At 46.8% G+C, this 21576-nt stretch overlaps 2 long non-coding RNA genes across 4 annotated transcripts; one reads left to right on the top strand and one right to left on the bottom strand.

Annotated features, from left to right (window-relative positions):
- Positions 1-1926: 1926 nt before the first annotated feature.
- Positions 1927-21128, top strand: LOC139057240 (uncharacterized). The gene is made up of 2 exons (XR_011512654.1): positions 1927-2447; positions 19645-21128. It is a non-coding gene; the product is annotated as an uncharacterized lncRNA (long non-coding RNA).
- Positions 11586-21552, bottom strand: LOC139057239 (uncharacterized). Of its 3 annotated transcripts, none has more exons than XR_011512652.1 (3): positions 21471-21551; positions 19908-21332; positions 11586-11695 (listed from the first exon to the last, which is right to left on the bottom strand). It is a non-coding gene; the product is annotated as an uncharacterized lncRNA (long non-coding RNA). The 3 variants fall into 3 exon arrangements; XR_011512653.1 differs by lacking the exon at positions 11586-11695 and adding an exon at positions 13995-14234 and having other exon boundaries at positions 21471-21552; XR_011512651.1 differs by lacking the exon at positions 11586-11695 and having other exon boundaries at positions 19663-20203; positions 20335-21332; positions 21471-21545.
- Positions 21553-21576: the final 24 nt, after the last annotated feature.

Raw genomic sequence — 21576 nt, 5'->3', positions numbered from 1 at the left:
CGCTCTACTTGGGCAATAAACCAAGCAACAATGTTAATGTTTTCGAACTGTTCATATATCGGGAGCACACCAAGAAGGTGATCTAAAACCTCCAGGCATATGGTGACTTTCTGTTCCAAAAGAAAAAAAAAGTAATAGTAATAATGTGTACAGTGGCATAGCAGAGTAAACAAACAAAAAAGCTGCCTTTTTAAGACAATGCTACATTTTTTTTTTCCTAATTACAGCAGCTGTGCAAGGTGTTCTAGACCAGTTAGGATATTTGAAAATTCAGTGTGATGGGCCAGTCTGTTTCCCTTAGTGTTATATTGGCCTCATATTCTTGCGAAGTTAATCATATGACTCCTGTATCCTTACTACATTGAACTCCTGAAATGTTTTATTCCGGCCACTGCTCCTCATCCACCATGCTGCTTCTGCTTAATAGTTCTCAAGGCAATTATATTGCCCTCCTCTCCCTATTATTCAGGCAGAGAAACAGATCCACATGGCCATCACAAACTAATTTTCACTTGCACATGCCCTGGCGTTCAAAACATTGCAGTTGAGCTGGAAGCTAGAATCAAGCTAGAAGCTAAAGGGAAGCTAGAATTAGCACTAGTGAAATGTGAAGGTTGTTAGCAAAAGTGCCCACAGTGTGTGAGGCCACAGTTTATGCGAAGATAAAAGTTTTGAGAAAAATTGTATAAATTTTGCAGTTGATATTGTTGTTTTATTAATGCTGCTCTTGCTTTAGTTATCCTTTTTTTTTAGTCACCATATGTGTTAAATGTCACAGCATTTGATATTATAGCATTGACATATATCAGTGGGGTGGGGGGTCCTCATCTGGATAGTTCATTTCTAATGCATACACTTTGCATGGCTTGTTCGCGTTGCCAACACCTACTGTATTACTTTGCTATTAAAACCTTCACAATTGTTTTTCACACATAAATAAAACAAGCAGTCTAAAAATGCTCCTTTGTCTCATGCAATATAGCGCTCCTCTCAACTAAAGCTGTATGTTCTCGAGACACAAGTTGACAGCTACATGTTAGCTGCAAAACCTCTTAAATTTGCAACAATATTGAATATATTGAGACAAAAAAGCTATCTTGGTGAACATAATGCTGCAGATGCTGACCAGCACATGAGTAGTGCTTCTTTTATTACAAACATTTAATCACATTGCAGAGAGTGTGTACCACTTAAATCACAATCATTTTATTGAGATATTTTTGTGTCATTTGCATGTGGCAGAAGCAGGAAATAGTAAGCTGACTCTGCCTTAAAGCAAACATATGCATGAGAGAGCGCTTAAAGCATTACTTGTTCAAACCGAGGCTTTGGTGTCTAGATTTCACGACGAAGAGAGTAAAATGTGAGGTCACACACCCTGTATTCTGAAACCATCTATGACTGGAAGCTTCATTCCACTGAGATGAGCGCAGTGCCACCCCTTGACTGAAGACGACGCTGTGTTTCACAGTAATTGACATGAAGTTTAATTAAAGCTAAGCAACCGCCTGTGTCAAGGAGTGGGGCTGCTGTGCATTTGAATCCAGGTGGAGGGTTGAGTGGAGAATACAGAAGTTAGTCACCTTTACCGATCCTTGAGCCTCTTAAGAGATTTCCTACAACATCTAAGCTCAGCCTTTCTGTTTTCTTACAGCATGGTTATTACAGGTGGTACAAAACATTCCATTGTACAGTTTCTATAATTCTTTGGGAAAACATACATCACCTCACTAAACAGGAATAGGCTCGATAGGTTCACTGGTATCATCTATAGTGTTTCCATCCAAGACCTATTGCTATTACAAGGCATTGCAGACATTCAGTGACGTAGCCAGAAATTCATTTCAGGGAAGGATTCTCCACTGGTCACTACCACTCCCCCATCACCTCTCTCTCTAGCACTACATAAATGTGTGGAAGGTTTTACATCACACCAAGACAAACTCCTAGCACTCCCCGGACAGGAATGCTTTAGCAATGAGGATGCACATTTTTACGTTGCCAAAACTTTGCTTAACTTCTGACAAAAGTTTTTCATTGCTAAGACTACGCCTAAAATTATGCTATCATCCTTGTGCTGTTTTTAAAAATGACTATATTAAAAATAACATTTTGTTTACAAATTGATGTATTTATATAATGTATATTATGACCTTGTTGTTACATTACTTAGGAAAGTGAACTGTGCTAAAAACATGACAGCGCTCTGTCTTGTGTCTTCTTGTTTGCAGCCCAGACTTGTTGCAGCCCAAGTAACAGTGAAGGTCAGCGTTATTTTCTTACCAGATTTGCTAGTGAGTGGTTCAGCCATGGCTGTGTATGGAAGAGAGCGGGCACTATTTTGCAAGTCGCCTATTACTTAATTGCAGGCATTATGGGCATGCTTCCCTGACACCTGCCTATTCTAAAGACTGCAAAGCAGCAAGCACAGCACATGCTATGACAGGGTAGGTGAATCTCAGCTAAGGCAACTGGCCACAGCTATCTGGTGTTGAGCGATCGAGCAGTGATGAGACAATCCCCCTATGTTCCATAATTTTTCACTTCATTCTTGATGCCCTTAATGCGTGTCACCACCCTAGCCCCCTTACTGTATCATCCTCCCCACTCCCTGGAGCTCTCTGAAACTCTTTTCAGCTAATCACTGTCCCACTTTTCAACATTCACGGGGTTGTTGAATGACACAGCATTCTATAACATTCCTATATTTATGTTTCTGTGTGGACATCGAAGCCATTCACCGAGCTCCCATAGTTTGTTGTGGCGGCTTCTTAGCTTCCCTGGTCCAGCACCTCGTCCTTGATATAGATTGCCGCGCGCAAATCAGCATTCTGTAGGCCTTTCTTTCTTGTCCCGTTTTCTCTCCATTTTTTCATTCTTAGCAGTGTGTACAAACTAGCCTGAGAGCAAGCTCTTCTGAAGTTTATTAGCATAATGAAAGTCAGAGTCGATGGAAAGTAAAAGAAGAAAGAAGAAGGTGGGGGAGTGTTTTTTATGAGTTTTCTAAACAAGCAAGTTGATATAAGTAAGTTGTATAATAGCAAGCACCAATTATGAAAGAATAAAAAACACATTTGCACTTCTCGTCTGACGAAATTTACTGTGCTTTTACAGAAATGAAAATCATTGAAAAGGAAGTAAGTGTTTACGTTGAGATACGAGCACGTAATCTGTAAGCCTCGTAAGCTTATGTCAAGTAAAACAACATGAAATCCTGAGAGATTGAGCTTCTTAAGTACACGTGTTATAATAGGAACACCAACCTTCTTCAGTATGATAAAAGCACTGTAGATCAAGGTTCTCCACGTAGTGGAAACATTGTTAAATCTGTTAAGATGTGAATGTGGGCAAGTTGGTAACAAAGTTCTAACTTGCTAAAGCACATTACTGTCCTCATCGAACTAATGGCTATAGTTTCTTGTACATGTGTCTTGATCACATTCAGCACAACATTATGCATTTTTAGCTTTCTTTAATACATTCTGTAGCCCCTCAATGGATTCAAGATGCTAGAAACCTATGTTGAACTACAAAGTGCTTGCCATTAAAAAAGACAAGAAGTCAGTTCCTGTGTTAGAAATATTTATTAGTTAGAGAAAGGCTAAAATTGAGTATGAACATTAGCCATGTCTTGAAGTTTTCATCCTACTCATTTTACAGTTGAAGCTAGCTTGCTTCTCAGGTTACTTGTGCTTAGAATTAAAGCACAACAAACAGATGAATGGCTTGCCGGGGCGTTATTCACAGAAAGTGGTCACTTTTCTCACTCTCTCCATAGAGTTTCGGCTACTGCTGGTACTGTTGGCCGCATAGCAGCCAGTGCAGAGCCACTGAGTGTCGTGTGCCGATGTGCCAGTTTTTCTTAGCATGTGGACACTTCTCCCACGAGTTTCTTCGATGTTGTCTTGACGAGGGCCGAACAGTGAATGAGCCAGTTCATCTTGAAATTTTATAATTGGCGTAGAGTTTCCTTCAAGCATGCCACGAATGTTCCACGCATTTATGATGACACATCCAACAAGAAACTCAACAGCTACCTTTCTGTACCACTTGAGTCCTTTTCTAAGGCAGTTGTGGTATAACGTCATTTGGTCACTATAGTCGACGCCCTTTTTTGCTGCATAGTAATCGAGACCGGCCTGATGTTTCATGATTGGTGCACCGTCCCTTGTTTTCTTCCCACTGTCCACCAAAGTTGCTTCATATATGGCGACAGATGTGAGTATCAGAACAGGCCTCTTGTCCATCCACTTCAGTGCCTTCACTCCATTTTTGGACTGAAGTTCGGTACTGCCATTTGCAACCTTTACTTCAGTGAGATCTTTTGGCAGCCCTTTCCTCACTGAGCGAACTGTGCCACAAATGAAAGTGTCTTCCTTTAGAAGGCGAAAAGTGAGCAGCAAGCTCATGTAGAAGTTGTCTACGGACAGCGGGCACACAACTTCCTTGTAATTTTGCAGGAGTTTCAAGCATACATCTTCGGCATGTCCGATGCCAATTGTTCAGTCACACTTTCCGGCATATACATCAACCTTTAGCCTGTAACCGTCTTTGGTACATGCCTTGAACAGCCTGACTCTGTAAGAACGAAAGTCTGCCACACCATGGCACTATTGTTTCATCTATTACAACCTCCTATCCTGGCTCAAGCACAGTGGCAAAAATTTTGGTTCAATTTCTCTACCAGAGGATGGATCTTAAAGACATGATCCTGCAACTCTGCAACCAGTTAATTGTCTGCAAAATGCCGGAACCTCAAAAGGAGGGAGAAGGCGGTCACGGCTCATATTTTGATGAATGAGTTCAACACCATACAGGTTACTTTTTGCCCAGTAGTGACTCGGATAGGAAGATGGACGAGATTAATACAAATTGGTATTCCAACAAATGCTTTCGTTTGTTGGAGATTGGTTTCCATCTAATTTTTCAACTTTGATTTAGATTTGGGAGTAGGAAGACGGAGGAGACCAATACAAATCAGTATTCGAATAAATGCTTTAATTTCTTTGGCATTGGTTTCCGTCCAATTTTTCAAGCGTGATTTAGATTTAGGAGTAGTTGACTTCAACACTTGTGTGAACCTGTTTGTTTCATTGACCATCATTTGCCAAATGTCATCCGTAATAAACAGTGAACATAAAGATGGGGCATAACGGCTAGATGGCAACTGAATGATAGTGGGTGGCCTAGAGTATGTGTGGTGTCACACTAGGCGAAGTGGTTGTTGCCGGTGTCCATTTCTCTAGAGATGGGCTGAGAGAAATGAGAGCATTGTGTCCTGAATCATCCACCTCAGAATCATCAGTCAGGTCTGACTCTCCATTCGACATGCTGGCTGAGGTCTGTGATGGTTCGTAAACACTATCTTTGTCACTGATTTCACTGTCCACTGCTGAACATCTGACACTGAAGCACTTGACTCATCCGCTGGTGATCGCAAAGTTGCTGGTGCATTCTTCTGGCCCAAAATTAAGTTTATTTGTTTCCTCTGCATTGTGCTTTTTTTTTTCATCCGTAAGGGGCATGAGGATCTATCTATTAGACACGCTGAAAAGTTTGGGAGTAGCAAGAAAAATGCAGGTACTTATTCCAATGGCACGTATTTCAAAGACTCCTGCGAAAGTTTGCAAGAAACCCAACTGAGAAATGCGCCGCCACTCCACTCTCCGAAACAAACATGCCACCCCATGTCCAATGCAATAAAAATATATATTAGTTGCAATTTCAAACCTCAGATGGCAACACAAGAGCAAGAATTCTTGCGTGTGGGTCACTGGTGAGTCACGCCACACGGAGCATAAAAACGTTTTCGTTGAGTGCATCGTGGATTGCCAGTGGTTCATAGCATTTAACATCAGACAAGTAGTCTACTGGCTATCTATAATCTCACACAACAAAAATCGTACCTCTGAGTTAAAGTGTCATAATGTTATCACAGCAGCAAGCAGATGAATGCCCGTAACTTTGCTGCTGCATAGGAGCACAGGCTGTGCTGTGATGGCACTCAGAGTGACACGTGACTTAGATTCAAGGCAGCATCAGTTATTTGTTGAATCTGTTGCTGCAGTGAACTAATTAAAGTTTAGAGAAATAATGAAAAATACAACCCGAATGTCTGGGTGCTTTTGTTTTACTTCGCACTGTAGCAAGAGAGATGAATTTCCGTTTCGTCTCCTTTTCCCGACGTTTGCACGCGCGCAGAGAACCAAACTATACGTCATTGTCTACATGTGTTCCAGCATTGCGATCATGAATGCTCTTTTATCCTCTCGCGTTTGCCTCAGTGCTGGGGCACTGACTTATACCGCTAATCACGTGTTCTCGTGTAGAGCGCGCATTATCGTCCGCTACAGGAAACGAGACAAGCGCAACACCTCGCGCGACACCGTCACCGGAAGTGTGCCGGTGACGGTGAAAAAAAGAAGACGGCAGGGTATACCCGCCGCGACCCCTCGGCTCCGGTATGGGAGAACGCAGTAAAGGAAATTTGCTTACACAGGCGAAACGGGGAATGTCGAGAGAGTGTTTATATAGGCGGCGACGCTCGCCTCCTGAAATCATGCGTTCGCGGCACTTCAATCATTCTCTATCTGCTGTTAATGAACCAATTTGAAAAATGCTTGCGGTAGAACACTTCTTAGAGGGCACGTAACAACTTTCAGTGTATAACCAAAATTTGTTATGTAGCCTGTGAGGGGCCCTTTAAAACAAACTCGGTAAAAATCGGGTGTACTGTGGGATGTTGTTACAGCTGCGTCGAGCTTCACAGCCCTTCACAGCTGCTGCGATATTTGAAGGTACAGGATTGAGTGAGCGTCTGTAATCCGGACTGAGCGACTGGACGATATCCCCGGTGGACTTTCTCTTCTTTCTTTAATCTTTCCGTCCCCATTTCCCTTTCCCCAGTGTAGGGTAGCCAACCGGGCTCAGTCCTGGTTAACCGACCTACCTTTCCTTTATCATTTGCTCTCTCTCTCTCTCTCTCTCTCTACACAAGCATTGCTGTGAAGCCTGTGGCAGAAATAGAGTTTTATTCAATCAAAGGACTGCATAGAGCGCGCTCTCGTGTTGTGCTACGTGAATTAAATCATTCGTTTCCTGCCTGCACAAACGTTTGCATCTCGAGTGGATTTCAAGCACACCGTATAATAACGTGCAGTTCCGTCGTGCTTCGCAGCACTATACACAAGCACTGCCGTAAAGCTAGTGGCAAAAGTACGATGTCATGAAACCAGATCAATGCATATACCTCGCTATTTTGGTGCGCTGCGTGAATGGAAACATTGCTTGCCTGCCTGCACAAACGTTTGCATCTCGAGTTAATATCAAACAAATCATATAATATGTGCAGTTTCGTCGAGCGCTTCACCGCACTGCATGCAAGCATTGCCGTAAAGCCTGTAGTATAAATAGGGTTTCATGAAATCAAATTAATGCGCAAACCTCGCACTTGTGGTGTACAAGGTAAACAAAGAATTCGTTGCCATGTCTCCGCAGTAGTTGGTCACGTTGATTTGTGTGAGCATATTGGTTCATGTGCCCCATCTACCTCTGTGATGAGAAAATAAGCAAGAATATCAGCTGCTATGTGTCGATGCATATGCTTTTTATTACAAGGTGTAGGAGCAGTACATCTTACTGCATGAGTAAACCACTCATGGAAACAGTACGTTCCTTGAACATTGTAGCTATTTAATAGCCTAGGAAGCGCGCTATATTCGAAGTTGCAATTTTTTTTTCTGTTCGCAAAATTCAATAACTCGATGCTTTTTCTAAAAGCAAAAAATTATAAATTTCGCAATGATACGTATGCTGCGTCAGTAAGTTAAGTAGGCAGCACATAATTAGGCTAAACCAGAGGAATATCCGCAGGTATTTATACAAATGTACAAACTATTTAAAAAAAATGTTTTCTCAAATGTTTTCAGTGTGGAGTAAGGAGTTGCATGTGCGTCCAGCGCTGATTTCCAGCGCTTAATTTTTGTTGAACCTTGATGTAACAAAGACGTAACACTCAGCACTCTATTTTGTTACATCAATTTTTTTTTTTTTTACAATGGAACACTGCATTCTACTATACGTGCCGCTCATGCGCCCCAAAATTTTGGCCCCTCTAAGGAAGTCACTGTTCTCTAAGTTTCGCCCGAAACTTAGATATCGCTACTTCCAATTGACACTCGTGAAACCAGCAGCCACGTCGGCTTGCCGCCTTTACACCGGCCGCAAATTACTTTTAAAAAATGTGGCACGCGCGGGCCGTGTATATGCACTCTGCTGCGCGCGGACAGCCATATGCACGGGCACGGCCAGGCAAGAGACGTCGCGCGCTCTCTGACCCTAGCGCGCACTTGATCACGGGACGTGGACAGCGCGCATAAAGCTGCCATCCTTCTCGGCTCACAATCGCACCCTTTCATTCGCAATTAACCCCAGCATGTGGGATGCAACGGAGCACTATAATTTTTGTCACACTTGGACTTTAAACCAAACATCAGGGCGATGGCGAAAATTCGCTTAGGGTGTCCAAAAATTGCTATCGCAATAATACACTATGGAGAAAGGTATTATGTAAATTATCTGTGGATGGGTCGAAACCCCCTAATTTCCCAAACACGCACCCATCCACTGGCACGCTGCACACATGGATCCCGCGCGGCACGCTGCATCATTAAGGCGTATCGTTCTTCGCTAGCTCTATGATCATTTATGCAGTAGTCACTTGGCGAGAAGCTTAATTTCCAACCTATGCGCAAGTGTCGTAGCTGAATTTCGAAAGTACACGGACCATATATATGTTGGAAAAATAATCGGAACTCACTATTTAGACTCGCCAAAATTATAATTAGCTGCTCACTTGAACTCATAAGAATATACTACTCAGCCGAGCTCACTCGGGCTCAAACTCGCCAAAATACTGCTCAGCTGGGCTCACTCAGACTCATGGGATGATCTCAGGGAGTTGACTCATCAGTGAGTTTGCCAGCGTATGATGTGTGCTGAACCACAAACCTGGCTTTCTTGAATAAAAACAGTTGGTCGCTGCAGCATATGGATGCACATAAGTGTAATTCAGAGAGCGCGGCATTGTAAAGGCTGCCACAGTTACCATGCCATGCTGCAGCTCATTTCAATCATGTCAAATGCAATACCCCTGCCAGCTTTTAGTCAGTCGATCAAATGTGATTGCTATTTATCTCATCACAACACCTCATTTTCCTGCCCAAGGCTTTGGGTGAATTTTCCTTGGCATCCATTTTGTTACTCTAACAGGTTACCAGTTATCTGTTGCCTATACGAAATTTGAAGTTGTGCACATGTCATGTGGACTCCATGCCAAACTCGTAGTACTGCATGCGTTTTTGCAGTTAGGTCTAGAGTTACAGAATCGCATGTGGGAGTTACTTTAGTTAGCAGCTGTAGCTTTGGAACAAACACGTGCATGAGAGTGTGCTTAAGTGTTACCTGTCAAGACTGGGAGCACCAAGGCAACTTGTGCAGTAAAGGCATGGGCAGTACGAGCCCACAGATTTTACTAAGTGTGGCTGAGGTGATGCGTCTAGATTTCACTATGAAGAGAGCCAAATAAAAGGTTGCCTATCCATCATACCTATTCTGGAGCCTTTTCTCGAGCTTTTCTAAAACATTAAGCTCAGCGTGTACACTTTATCACAGCATAATTATTACATGTGATATAAAACATTGTATTGTGCAGTTTCTCCAACTCTTCGTGAAGGCATCTATCCATACATTAAACAGGAATAGGCTCAATGTTGACATATCTCCACAGTAGGATCTCCAGGACCTCGTACTGTCACAATGCATCACAGACATTATTTAAGTGAACTCCAGAAGTGAAGCTCTTCGTTAACATTGGCTAAAATTGTATTTTTATATAGCAAAGTGATCATGCATAAATCTGTATGTCATGACAGAACACTTTGTTTCTCACGGACTTTAGTTTACAATTGTTTTCAAGATCAGGAAAATTGTGCAGTGTGCTAGTTGGTTCAACATACTTAACACTGTTGTGCGGAGTGACAAAGGGACAGGACTTGAGCGAGAAAACAATAGACACCTGAGCACAAACTATCAACTGGTGATTATCACAAGGCAATGATTCTGCTGAAAAGTAGGAACCAAAGGAAAAGACAAGTCGTGGAAGCTTACAACCTCAAGGTGGACCCACAGGGCTCATGTGTCAGCCCGCCGTCTATTTCACTCAGCAATAAAGAGATTAGCATAATCACTGACAATAGAGGGTGTAGGTAGACCGGGAAGAGGACTCCTGTGCATGCGTGTAGGCTTTATGTACGCTTCACTTGCAGAAAAATAAACCAGTTCATAGTTTGCGCTCAGGTGTCATGTGTTGTTTTCTCGCTCAAATCCTGACCCTTCATCGCTCTTCGCAACAGTGTTAAGTTTTCAGGTTGTTCACTATGTGATGTAGGAAGGGTAAAATTGATGGCAAATCCCAATATTCTCGGGCATATCGCGAAAAATATGGCCCAAGTCAAGTGTCATTTTAGGCTTCACTGTCCCCTTATATAGGGCAAATAGTAATAGTTTGAATTCTATGGACGCTGGTTGCTTTTTCTGACTTAACCTAGGCAGTGCTCAGCTCTCAGTTGAAAGGAACAGGTAAACAGGAGGACTTGCCACATAAGCAGAAGGTAGCACTCCAGACTTAAGCTTAATATACTGCGTGCTTCCACAGCCCTAGGGGGCTAGTCTGTAAGTGTTGACTAAGTGGACTGTCCATTCCAGTACACGCTGAATGAATAGAGCACGAGAGCCCATGGTGACGATTGCCACTTGCTCTACCAGCTTATAGCTCTACCTAATCAATGTGTGCTGAAACAGTCCACTTAGTGGATCCTTACAGAATCCTTCCCTAGACTGATGTTTATGTTGGTAGGTTGCAAGTATTGCACTTTCTTTCCTTTGATGTGGGCAGTTCCCACATATGGATGCAATTTAACATATTGTATTCATATTGCCTTTGGTCTATACATATCTAATTCATGCTTATAACCAGGCCTACAAGCTCTTGTCCTGCATATTTATATAGCCTTCTCATTGGAGAATGGAGTCATTTTCCATTATACCCTCAAGCACTTGAAGTAGACACTGCAATAACCCCAAGGGAGGGGGGACAGTAACGCAAAAACCTTACTGGGCTTGTGGTGCTGCTGAAGGATGCACACATACCATCTATGCTAAAATTCCCAGCAGACATTCCAAAGTTTGTACGAGTTCGACTTTAGCTGGCTAAACTAAATGATTCATATTGAAGGCAATTCTTGCAACATTTGGTCAAACTGAATGAAACTGGACAGCACAATTAGCTGTGTTCTTCTACCATTTATACGACTGCTGCCCCGAGCATTTTGCCTGTTACTTTGCCTTTCGTTTCTGTACTATCAAGTTCAAGTACACATGTACTTTATCACTGTACAAGTAGAATGGCTTCAAGGCTTTTCCTGGGCATTCAACAGTCACTATTTATTCCTATAAACCTTCCTGCATGTGAAGGCAAAAGAAACTTATTAATTCATGCTGGAAGTATAAAAAGACAGGTATTTGCACAGAAAATGTTTATTTTGAGCACCGAGGTTCTTGCTGATGTAGATATGGTGCTGGCTCCCTCCTTGCCCGAAGCATGTGCTTGCTGTACACAGCACCAGATGATGGCGTCCTAGGTCAAAAGATCAAAGTGAAATAAGAGGCATTTTGTTTTAGCCCCGGAAAGAAAAAGCAGGATTGAGACATTAACATGTATAAAAAATACTTGCCTAAAGAAAAATTAATACACAAGCAAATTCACTAAAGAGGTTCACTTTCAAGAGCGAAAGTATGGTTACGATGAAAATTACAAGGAAGCTTCACTGCTCATTGAGGTTTCGGTTCAGTAGTTGTTGAGCCACGAGGGTTAGCATGCTACATCTTGCATATTATGTTTTGTAGAACAATATTGCACTTTGAACAATGTAGTGCCTATTTAAATGAACTGAAAAGGAACGCTGAAACTCCAGGCTAGTTTGGTCTGCACAAGATATGATACAGACACTGTACTGCATTCATTTAGTGTTTTTGTCACTGATCTCGTGCACAAAGGTCATTCACACCTATCCTACATGAAATGCAGTTACTTCTTTGAAGCTTCATCTAGTCCTTGAATTTGCTGCATGCTTATGTCTAAGGGAGTTCGTTTGGTTCCTGTTAATGTAGTACATCTAAGCAACTGTTATCAAATGCCCATAGTGTTCCCTTGCATGTACAAAACATTTTTGGCCCTTTCAATGCACAATACTCATTACATTTGACACTTGGGACTCGTGCAAGGCGCCATTTAGTATTATATGCTTGTCCAAATCTGATAATACTTTCATAGCTGGGTCATTCCCATGCCAAATGCCTTCGTTATTACTGTGACCATCTCACACTTTTTCTTTAGAATCTTCTTGTCCACTTTTAAGGAAGCACCCCACGACACAATGTCTCCATCCTAGTGGTGCTATGGAGTTAACTTATGTGCTAGTTGTAGCAGATGACGTCAACTGAAGGCCACTGAAGATAAAACTCTCTGCGACAATTCCTTTTACACAAAAAATGCAAACAATACAGAATAGTCAAAATGTAGTTATCTGGCAAGACTGGCTGCATCCATCATCTTTGTTTGGCGCAATTCTGAGGTGGCTCCATGTTACAAGACGCTTGGCGATTATTGCCATGTGACTGTTTGGGACTCTATAAAACACAAGAATTGCCTTACTCCGGCCTTTCTCTTTGTGCAGCGGCCAAGGTTATTACCGTATTTACACGATTGTAAGTCGACTCGAATGTAAGTCGACCCCCCCATATCGCGTGACCGAAAAAAAAAAAATAAGAGAGCATACCCGAGGGCACATTCAATAACGAAAATTTATTAGTAGCTGACATGGTCACTGGACTACTCGTCTTCACTAGTGCTGTCATCGTTGCTGCAGTCCCACAGCGCGTCTTAGTCCAGCGAAATTTTAAATTTGGCAAACGACCGCACCAGGACATCTTGCAGAACAGCAGCCCACGCCAAATGCACCCAACCACACGCAGCCGTCAGGGAGGCTCTTTTGACAGGTCCAGTTGGCGTAATTTCGCAGTCTTCTGCCGCCAGCCACTCGTTGTACTCGCGGCGGAGCAGAACCTTAAAATTAAGGCGAAGGTCCGGGCTTGTTTCATGACCACGTCGCACTTCACTGGCAGGGACCGATCACGCATTTCAGCGACGTACGCCGCAAGCTTAGCCTACAGCTCCGGAAAGCGTCCAGACTTTGGCACGTGGGAAATTTCGCACTTGTCACAGGTGAAAATTTCGCTTTGCTGCAGTCGCCACTCTCGCACCACCCGTTTAGAAACATCGAAATTGCGGCCCGCTGTGCAGTGATTTGTTTCTTCGGCGTAAAGGATGGCAGCCCTCTTGAACGCTGCTGTGAACGAGTGCCGAACGATTAGTGGGCCTGGAGCACTCATGACGACTGGGGAAGCATAGAAGTAGCACAAAGCCGGCAGTCAAGTGGAACGCGTCAAACCAATGCCAATGCCTTCAAACAGAGAAAGAGCACCCCATGAGCAGCCAGCGAGCGGTGACTGCTCTTCCATGAACTACCGATACTCCCCGCAAGCGCCGCCGTTCTAAGGGTGCCGCCGCAAATGGGAACAGCGGCGCTTCCATCAACTATCGACACCCCCCCCCCCATGAGCGTTGTATGCACTGTAAAACTCTCAAAAAATGTTGAAGAACCCTTCCGAAAAGCGTACAAACACGCGGGATAGCGAAAAGATACGGGTAGGGCCATAGCGCAAACATAAAATTCTAACTACGTTGTAGATCCCGTTGGTATCGCTTTTTTTGGCGGGGCCATGTTTCGGTTTCGATTGTAAGTCGACCCCCCAACTTCAGACTTTCAAATTTAAAAAAAGGGGTCGACTTACAATCGTGTAAATACGGTATTCGTCCAATTGCACCGTGTCCTGCTCGTGTGTCCATAGACTAAATTCTTCACCACATTGTTTTTGCGGTATTTCGTGAGTGACCCATGAACTCATCTTGGGGTGGGACTTCTTATCTTTGGCGTTTGCTTCTATCTCTTGTCGTCAGCGCCTCACACAACTGGATGATGCCACTGGCAATTCTCTTCCTAACCACGAAGAATGCATTTGTCTCGTCACCTCTTCCGATTACGTTCTTTGGCCACCTAGAGAAAAGATTATAGGTGTCAACTCCTGTAACATTGTGGATGGCGGCGTATTCATTCTACCCTATGACCATACCCTATCTCGAGCAATTCTGATTACCCCTGGCCTTATTCGCTTCTCTGAGGGGTCTGCATTGCTTACTGGAATAAACCAAATCGAACCCCAACTGTTGCCTCGTGGATCAACTGTCACTTGAGCTGTTGACACTCATGTTGTTGCAATTGTCACGAAGACAGCTCAGTGTGTTCTTGCGTCTGTTACCGTGCGCTGAACAAAATCGTGCGCAAAGATGTTCACCCCGTGTCACGGATGGATGATGCACTAGATTCACTCCACGGTGCTGAGTATTTTTCTAGCCTTGACTTTAGACCAGGCTACTAGGCAAATACCGATGTCCAAATCCGACAAAGCAAAAACGACATTTGCTACCCCTGATGGGCTCTACGAGTTCAGTGCGATGCCTTTTGGACTCTGCAATGTGCCTGCCACATTCGAACGCATGATCGATAAGTCTTGTGTGGCTTGAAATGGAAAACCTGTCTGTGCTATCTCGACGACATTGTGTTTTCAACCATGTTCTCACAACATTTGCAACATCTTGATGAAGTCCTTGCCCCTCTTGCAAATGCTGGTTTGCAGCTCAACACACGCAAACGCGCGCACGCACACACACACACACACGCGCGCGCACACACACACACACACACACACACACACACACACACACACACACACACACACACACACACACAAATGCAGTTTGGCCAGCAAGGCCATCAAAGTTCTGGGGCACATAGTCTGCAAAGAAGGTATTCGTCCGGACCCCGAGAAGCTTACTGCCATCCTCGAATTTTGTGTCCACTGCGTCAAAAAGACATGCACAGTTTTCTTGGACTTGCTTCTTCCGGCACTTCATATGCAACTTCGCTACACTTACGTCCACGCTCCATCAACTCCTCCCCAGTAATGCACCCTTTGTTTCGTCCGACGAATGTGAACATGCTTTCCTGCTTTTGCAACATGCCCTGACGTCAGACCCAGTACTGCGCCACTTTGATCCAACCGCGCCCACCATCTTTCACACCGACGCTAGCAGTCAGTCTCGGTGCCATTCTACTACAATGTGACAACACATTCCGCAAACGAGTAATTGCTTAGGCTAGTCGTGCACTAACCAGTGCAGAACATTACTACACCATAACCAAGCAGGAGTGCTTTGCTGTTGGGTTGTGCAAAAATTTCACCCATGTCTTCATGGCCGCCATTTCACAGTTGTTACCAACCATAACACACTGTGCTGGCTTTCATCGCTAAAGAATTTATCAGGTCACCTGGGTTGCTGTGTGCTTCACCTACAGGAGTACGATTTCAATGTCACCTACAGGGCTGCAAAGAAGCATCAAGACACCAATGCTCTCTCTTGCTACCCTCTGCCGAATCATGACGATTCACCATAACCTCTCTGCGATTGTGTACGTCCTGAGTCCTCTTCATCGGCTTTACCCATTGTAGCCCTCGAATGGCTAAGACACAACAGCCCATCTGTCCTTGTGTCCCACTAACGCATCGACCCATACTGCTGAACTATTCTCCAACGCATGGAAGATTCTTCGTCACCTCCAAACGCCTGACTTCGTCGACAACTTAATCAATTCAAGCTGCACAATGGGGTTTTACATCGCAACATTTATCACATCGATGGCAACAAATGGGTCCCGGTCATACCATGTTCTCTGCAATGTGAGGTGCTTGAAGCCTTTCACGATCATGCGACGACTGGTCCTCTAGGCTACCACAAGACTTACAACAGAATATGAAGTTGCTGCTCCTGGCCTGGCCCATCTTCAGCCGTTGCGAAGTATGTTGCACCCTGCGTTCATCGTCAAAGCAAACCCAACAGCTCCTTCTGGCTCTTTACAACCTCTGCCTTGTCCAGCTTCGCCTTTTGAAGTAGTTGGAATAGACTTGTACGGTCCTCTTCCCATGACCTCACATGGAAATCGCTGGATTGCAACGGCCATAGACCATCCAACACGCTATGCGGAGACAGCATCTCTACCATCCTGGACTGCTGCTGAAGTCGCCGATTTCTTTCTACACAACATTATCTTACACCGCAGCGCTCCGCGCGTTCTCCTCAGTGACCGCAGCAGTCTTCCTCTCTTCTATCCTTACCGAAGTTCTGTGCGCCTCTAACACAATTCGCAAGACGACTTCCAGTTACCATCCGCAGACCAACAGCTTGATGATTGCGATGTACAGTCACGTGCAATATGAATTGCAACACCGGTGCCCGTGGTCGAAGGGGTTCCAAGGCTGTACGGCTGTGCAGACACATGGTAAGTTCCAGACCGAAACACAGCTTCAATTAGTGGTGTCTATTAAACTGCTATTTCGAATGTCAGAGCTGCTGCGCAGCCGTGGAGCCCCTTCAACAACGAACAAGAGTGTTGCAAGTCATATTGCATGCGACTGTACATCTACCCTGGCCACACGAACGGGGATGCAATCCTGTCGTTCATGACATTCGCCTATAACATGGCTACGCAACGTACCACTGGATTTTAACATTTTTTCTTCATCTATGGCTGTTCACCAAGTTTCATTCTTGATGTATCATTCCTTTCGACTCCTGTACCCCCATCAGTTCCTTTCTTGGAACAGTTTGAGTCTCGCCTCGCAGAGTGCAGACGCCTCGCCCCGCTTAACACCGACGTCTCCCAGGACGCTCGCAAGTTTCGTTACGACTCGACCCACTGTGCTGTAACTTTTTCTCCTGGTGACAAAGTTCTTTGGACTCCTGTGTGCGTTCCTGGCTTATGCAAAAAATTTTGCAACACTTCTTGCTTATGCAACACTTCTTGAATGCCCACAACACCATATCGTCGGGCAGCGAGCACAACCTGCGACACCCACGTGGCCACAGTGACGAGAGGCGGCCTGCGCAGCTGGCCGGTTGGGGTCATCAGGTTGTCGCCGGCCATCCACTGATTATATTGTTCACGGACACAGTCTTTAACAGGCTTGTTGAGCACGACGTCCAGTGGCTGAAGTGTTGACGTCATGCCTCCCGGAATGACGGCGAGTTCCGTCCTCCCGTCACGGAGTGCCAGCTTCAATCCTGCGGTCAAGTGCCCGCGAAAGGCATCCAAGACGAGCATGCTCGGACACCGCAAGAGTGCCCCTGGTTGCCGATTCCAGACGGTCTTAATCCAATTGAGCATGAGGGCCTCGTCCATATAGCCCTTTTCATTCACGCGAACGACATCCCGTGGGAAAGCCTCTTTCGGCAGCGTCTTCCTCTTGAATATTATGTATGGAGGCAGCTTTCTGCCATCTGCAGTACATGCGAGCATCACCGTGAATGCTCGTTCCCCGTAGAAAGAAGCTCGACTTCTTTTGTGCCGCGTTCGCACACTGTGGTGAGCGACGGCTTGTCGAACCACACCGGCATTTCATCAGCGTTGCCGATCTGTACCAACATGTAGCCATGCTGCTGCCGGAGACGGATATCATAGCGCTGGAATTCGACCAACTTGTCCTCGTATGCCTCTGGCTGCTTCTGCCAGATTGATTTGCGCTGTCGAAGTGCGAATCCCTTGCGTTGCATGAAGCGACGAACCTAATAAATGGAGCCCTTGAATTGTTCCTTGGGCAGTCCGGATTCTCGGGCGATCTCAATAGCTTTGATGCAGATGAGTTCTGCTGTGACTGGCAAAGATCTGGCACGATGCTCGCGGACAAAATCCGCCACCCTGTCTTTGAGCTCCGGGTGCACTGCGCCATAGAACAAAGAACTTCGTCAGAATAAAGAACCGCGCAGCGCTTGCGAGTTGGGCCGCGTCGGTCACCAAGGGGGCGATAACAATGTGGACGCCGAAAGGTCTGCGCTCCTACATGCTGCCAGACGACTATTCATGCTGTGCCAAGGGCCGGTATGTAAGTCAAGGGGTGAACTTGTAGTAATATTTTTGGGAAAAAACCTCAACCTATATTCCGCACTATACGGTACTCGCACTGCTGGAGACATATGCCGTGGCCGAGAACCTACGGCTTCCCGACTACTCGGGTGCCACCACCTGTGCCACACGCAGTTGCACTGCGGCACCCTGCCTAGATGGAGTCCATAAGCCAGGAAAGCCACGCACGGCAATCTATGTCCGCAGCACCCTGGCGCGTGCTGTTCTACCTGTTGCCGACATCGCCGGTGGCCCCTTGGAGTCATGCGCCGTTGTGGTACGCCTTGGCAGCCAGGACACGGCTGTGGCGAGCATCTGCATCCGTCCAGGAAAGCCGTGGGATCCCTCCAGCCTCATCCAGCTGGCTGTTCGCCTTGGTGGGCATGCAGTCCTGTGCAGTGACTTCAACGCACACCACACGGATTTGGGAAGCCGCAGCTGCACCCGCTGAGGCAAAGGCCTCACAGATGCCATCAGCTGAGCTGGCCTGCTGACCTTGGAACACCAGGGAGCCCACCTACGTCTACCGCAGAGCTCGCACGGCCATTGACCTCTCCCTCAACACTGAGCAGTGCTCCTACTCCTGGGCCACAACTTCGGACAAATGGGGGTCTGACCACTTCCCTATTGTGATCAGCCCCAGGTCTGGGAGAAGGCCTAGGTCAAGAACTTACGTCACAGACTGGTCCCTGTTCCGGAAGCACTGCAGCAAGTTGGACGATGGCCGTGACTTCCTGAGCGCCATCGTGGATTGTGCTCAGGCTGCCACCGTTCAGTGCTCTACCCAACCAGATACCCCCGCTCCGGACCTCCACCTGCTCAACATTCGTGCCTCCAGGCGCCGTATGGAGCGTGGAGCAATCCGGACGGGCAAGGCAGAGCATTGGACTGAGTACAGACGTGCAGATGCCCGCTGCAGACGCCAAGCCCGGCGCAGGAGGAGCCTCTGCTCTGCCATCGAGGGCAGGTCCAGGGGACCCCTGGCTTGGAGACTGCTCAAACCCCTCACCAGCAGGAGAGGAAGCCTACAACCTGTCCTCGCCGTGGCCATCACGCTGAGCATCAGCGAAGAGGCCCTTGCGGAGCTCCTCGCCAACCAGTTTGCGCTGGCTGTACCACGCACTGCAGCCATCCTGAAGGTAGGGCAGCCTTCCGTCAGCCTGCCTAGCTGCCTGCACAACCACCACACAGGGTCTTTGCTTCTGTAAATGGCCTGTCATCCAGTCTTGGGAGCCTGGCCTCACAGTTCATTGGCCCAGAAAGCAGTCCGAGCGCTTTTTCGCTGCCTGAGGGCAACAGACTTGAGTGCCTGACTATAGACATCCTACACTTAAGTTCTCTCTCTTCCTCTTTCACTCCCCATTCCCCTCCCCACGTGTAGGGTAGCAAACTGGACTCAGCCTGGTTAACCTCCCTGCCTTTCCGTCTTCCCTTCTCTCTCACCACCCAGGGAGGCCATCGAGCCAGGTTATGGCTATCTACCAGGACCCGCTGACGCTGCACGAGCTCCAAGCATCGCAGTGCACCAGGAGCCCAGTGCACCAGGAACCCAAATGCTTCGCAACCTGGCCGCCAGCGAGCAGCTGCACCTGCTTGACTGCTTAAACATCTGGCAGTCAGGGCAGGTGCCGGAGTCATGGCGCACAGCCTACGTGGCCCCCATCCTGAAGGCCGGCTGAAAAACGTGAGCTCCTATCGGCCAGTCTCACTCACCTCTGCTGCTTGCAAGCTGATGGAGGCCATTGCTTTCTGGCCGATGAGCAGATAGGCTTCCGGCGGAGCTGATGCAGTGCGGACTCCATCGTGGACGTGGTCTCCACGCTGGAAGAGGCCAAGGCCTATGGTGACGCCGTGCTCCTGGTGCTTATCGGCATGGAGGGGGCCTTTGACGGCCTGCCCTATCCAGTCGTTCAGCAGGCCCTGGACCTATTTGGTAGAGGGCGTCCCACAAGGATCAGTGGTGAGCCCTTTCCTGTTCAACCTGGCCCGACTGCCTGCTGTCCTGCAGACTGACCCCCACAACCACGTGAATACCTCCATCAACGCGGACCACATCGCCCTATGTGTGCGAAATCCACCACACAGCCACAGCAGTGCGCGCTCGGCTCTGCAAAGAGCCCTCGACACCGCCGCTGCTTACCTGAGCTGCATTGGCCTTGCCATCTCGGCAAGGAAGACGGAGGCCATGCTGCTCCACCCAAGAGCAACCGCCCGCTGCACAGCTGCAACTGGAAGGCGACCTTGAAGCCCGGCAGTGACGTACCCGGGGCTACACGTTCATCACCGGCTGACCTGGCTGCCTGCTGTCAAGACCCTGCATGTCCAGGTCCTCCAGGTCCACAAGGCAGTCTCCCAGCTTGTTGCCCGAGGACAGAGCTGCACCACTAGGTGGGCTCTGCGGCTGTACCATGCAGTAGCCACCTCACGCCTGCGGTACGTCCTCCCACTCGTGGCACTACCACGTGCCCGTCTCAAGAAGCTGGAGCTGCAGCATAGGGCCGAGATTAGGTTCTGCCTGGGCGCTCCCTGCAGCTCTGAAATCGCTGCAACCTTGGCCGAGGCAGGAGCATGGTCCCCATCACTCCTGTCACAGCCCACATTCTACAATCAGCCACAGCTGTGCACATCGCTGAATGACACTGCGTTCAGGAATATCGGTCACATACCGACCGCACACACAACCCCCACCACATCTGCACTGAGCATTACGCTGCGGAGAAAGCTTATCAGTGAATGGCTACTGACAGCGCAGCGAAATTTTGGTTCTAAAGCAATTTTCCCCGACCGTGCAATGAGGCCGCAATGCGAGACCGCAACGAGGCCGCAATTTGGTGACTTTATTCACTACCGCCCTTAGCCGGCAGATCTGAACCATGCATCAGGAATGTGCATTTCCATTGGGGAACAATAGAAACTCTTATTTAGGCTAAACAAGCGCGCGTACGTACGTACTTACATGCCGCACTCGGGACATCTGCCATTCAAATATTCTGCCATGTAGCAGCACCGTAACCAAGTAATGTTACTGTTACGTGCTTCTGACAAAGACTCTAAATAACTCTGAAGGAGCGCAGTTCCGTGTAATATACGTTCTCTGCATTAGGACACTGCAGCACTGGCTGGCCGGTGTGGCGGTCCCTGCAATGCATCACAAAAGCTCGTGAGGAACCTGGCTATAAAGTATCATCACAGAACATTTACATATGGCATCATGCAGTCGAAAGATTAGCTACGCGTAGTAGATGCACATCAAACGCAAAGACGAAGTATACTTACGAGAAGCAAAAGCCCGAAAAATAAGCAATCCACCGCTTCGTGCACTCCGAGCCTGCCATATGCCATATTATGCCGCCAAAAAGGCCGGATGTGACATCACGGACGT

This window comes from Dermacentor albipictus, chromosome 3, assembly GCF_038994185.2.
Source record: "Dermacentor albipictus isolate Rhodes 1998 colony chromosome 3, USDA_Dalb.pri_finalv2, whole genome shotgun sequence".
Lineage (NCBI taxonomy): Eukaryota > Metazoa > Arthropoda > Arachnida > Ixodida > Ixodidae > Dermacentor > Dermacentor albipictus.
This window is presented reverse-complemented; position numbering and strand designations above follow the sequence as displayed.